At 43.5% G+C, this 2759-nt stretch overlaps 1 pseudogene; it reads left to right on the top strand.

Moving 5' to 3' along the window:
- Nucleotides 1-1101: 1101 nt before the first annotated feature.
- On the top strand, nucleotides 1102-2536 carry LOC147025152 (uncharacterized; annotated as a pseudogene).
- Nucleotides 2537-2759: the final 223 nt, after the last annotated feature.

Raw genomic sequence — 2759 nt, 5'->3', positions numbered from 1 at the left:
CTCTACCGAGTGCTCCCCCTCAAGTTAACCTCCGCCATCGAAGGTGGACGGAGGTTACTGTTTTCACTCCTGTCTGTTTGTTTGTTTGTGAACAGTATTACGGAAAAACTCCTGGACAGATTTCGACGAAACTTGATGGGGGGATTAGGTATGGTCCAAGGATCATGCCATTAGATTTTGGACTTGGTCCAAAGTCCAATATGGCCGCTATGGCGACCATTTTGAAAAAATATTTGAATTTTTGTTTTTGCATTTCTCCATGTTTTAAGTGATTTCCAACCAAAAAAAAAAAAAAATTTGTTAGAGAAAAAAAAACAATTTTGCAACTTTTTTTCAAAAAAATTTCGATTCTATTTGAAAAATATTTGAATTTTTTTTGCATTTCTACATGTTTTAAGTGATTTCCAACCCCCAAAAAAATTTGTTAGAGAAAAAAACCCAGAAATTTTGCAACTTTTTTTTTTCAAAAAAATTTCGATTTTATTTGTTTGGCATTTCTACATGTGCGTCGATCTAGTTTAGTTTATTCAATCGTGGTTCAGTAGAGTCTGATCCGTTTTGACCTACAATGAATAGGATATCAGGTTCACTTAAGTGACCAAGCAGTATTGGCGGCGGAGGTTTTGCACTCTACCGAGTGCTCCCCCTCTAATTTACTAATGCAATCTCTATTTTCTTTTCTTGGTGAAGGCCATGTTGTAGAATTAGCTGGAACTGTGCTTTGGTGATGTTGATAGTGAACTAACAATTGTAACATAGTTATAGTGTGGTGGTGGATAATCATGTCAAAGTCAAAGAAACGCAAGAGTGATAATGGTGGTGGGCCAGAAGAACTGTGGAAGCATCCTCCTGTAAACTGTGTTTTACATGTGAGTGGCATTCAGCATGGTGATTTCACACTGCTCAGTAATGTCAAGGGTAGAGTGTACGAGGTGCAGCGGGACGCAAGAAGCACGCGGGCCACCATCTACTCCGCTTTATTGCGCGACCAGAAGCACACTCTTCCCACCCCTAGCGGGCGAGGCATGATATACGAAAACCCAATCACGTGACACAGCACAAAGGGGTCTGCCACTGACAAGCTGGCTCAGCTCCATAGTATTCATGACAAACGACTAACTGAACTTCAAGATTCACCCAATCTCATGGAGGATGTCTGTAATGGAATTCTGGAGTCTTGCTGGTGCAGATTTAGAAGCAATTGGCTATCATCGAGGCTGCTATCAAAACTTTACTAAATACCAGGATCGCTGGAAGTATAGTGCAACATCTTGTGAAGCATCAAAATAACACTCCCCTTGTAAACCACCATCATCCTCTGCCATGCAGCTGTTCCTTCCAGATTGTATCTTCTGTCAAATGCTTGAACTGTTGGTGTTAAGAAAGACTGAGGAATGCATCAAGTTCCCAGTATTCAAGGACAAAGATGGAGCCAAAGATGGAGCCTTCATCATCTCTATTTGGAAACAGATTGAGCCTCAAGCTCTAGAACTAGGAAATAGTCATCAACATCGCATGGTGCAAGGCGAAGACCTATTTGCAAGAGAGGCCCATTTCCACCGGTAATGTAGCAAGTCATTCACCCTGAAGTACGTCAATCACCTGCATGATACAGCCCAAGCTACAAACCATGCCATTTATACAGAGCAGGATCGCAAGATGCTGCACATCTGAAGGCATTATTTGCTGTGCTTGATTTAATTCAAGACCGAGTGATGGGCAGAATGAGGTTGTACAGCTTGCATCACTGCATCTTCTCTACATCCAAGAGTTGGAGAGAAATGGCTTCCCCATTCCAGAGTGCAGAAGTGAGAAGCTGAAGGTATGACTTGAGAACCATGATATTCATGAGTGGATCGCCTTTGCCAAGGTCAATCCAGGTGATGAAGGCTATATCACCTATAACCTGGTCTGCAATGCCAGCATCTCTGTTGCAGATGCGGTGGTCTATGCATACAAGCTTGGGTCTAAATACAAGTATGAAAAAGTGACCCAGCTCCTTCGTCATATAATCCAGCGGGCATTAAATGAGTTGAAGTCACTTCCCTGGCCTCCCACAGCTGACGATCTTGAGGTCAAGTCATCAGATGAACACCTCCCGCCTGACCTCGTGAAGTTCCTGAACTTCATCATCTCTGGTGAGGCAGATGTGGAGAAGTGTGAGAAGACGAGACACATCGTGCTCTCTATAGGCCAGGTAACCCTCCACCCTGACAATGTGCTCAGCTTTTTAAGGAACAGGTCTGTCAAATTTTGTAGTAATAGTTTTGCATTATGCTCATTGCTCTCATGCTATCATGCTAACATGCTAACCGCTCTTTTTACTGTTCCATGACATCTGCCGTGATGTGACGAAGGGAAAGTGGAAGTTGTTAAAACACAAGCTCATCTGCACCACCATACATCACCTCCATACAGAAAACAACTCATCACTATCTTCAATAGGCTGGGTCACTGTGAGACCGATGATTTCAGCTTGGAACTTGAGCTGGTGCTGGCCAAGGCTCTCGATGAGGTTTCCACCTCCCTCACTCTCCAGATTATTAGCGGCGAGGGCAATGAGATCTTCCATCTCGAGTGGGTCAATCTGAACAAAATAACGACGAACATCCATGGGTTAAACATGGTAAACAGCGCTGGTGGGATCATGATACATGAGGTAAAACCATGGTTTGATGCCACCAACCAAGATCGGAGGCTCCCTCTCTACAAGCGGAACAAGATACGCTCCATGAAGGTAGATACACCCAAGACCCTGA

Source organism: Eptatretus burgeri, chromosome 6 (assembly GCF_056783735.1).
Source record: "Eptatretus burgeri isolate ZD-2024b chromosome 6, Ebu_testis_v1, whole genome shotgun sequence".
NCBI lineage: Eukaryota > Metazoa > Chordata > Myxini > Myxiniformes > Myxinidae > Eptatretus > Eptatretus burgeri.
The sequence above is the reverse complement of the archived record's forward strand: the minus strand, read 5'-3'. Positions and strand labels throughout refer to the sequence as shown.